Here is a 294-nt window from a genome sequence, read left to right on the forward strand (position 1 = left end):
AAGACCCCCCCCACCCCCCACCCCCCAACACACAGAGAGCTGGAACAAACACAAGAAAACCTACCAATCGATTAACATGCAGGCACACACAGAATAAGAGTCATGCAAACAGAATACTTAAACAGATAAATGAATTCACACAGACACAGGCTTAATCTGAACCCAGACCAAAAAAAAGGGCGACAAACAGATCTGTGCTTCACATCACCACTGTTTTATTTATCTTTTATACATCACATGGGAAGCATGGGAACATATTTTGTCACTGCTACAAAAAAGGGTTTACATAGGGTA

This window comes from Monopterus albus, unplaced genomic scaffold (genome assembly GCF_001952655.1).
Source record: "Monopterus albus unplaced genomic scaffold, M_albus_1.0 scaffold112.1, whole genome shotgun sequence".
Classification (NCBI taxonomy): domain Eukaryota; kingdom Metazoa; phylum Chordata; class Actinopteri; order Synbranchiformes; family Synbranchidae; genus Monopterus; species Monopterus albus.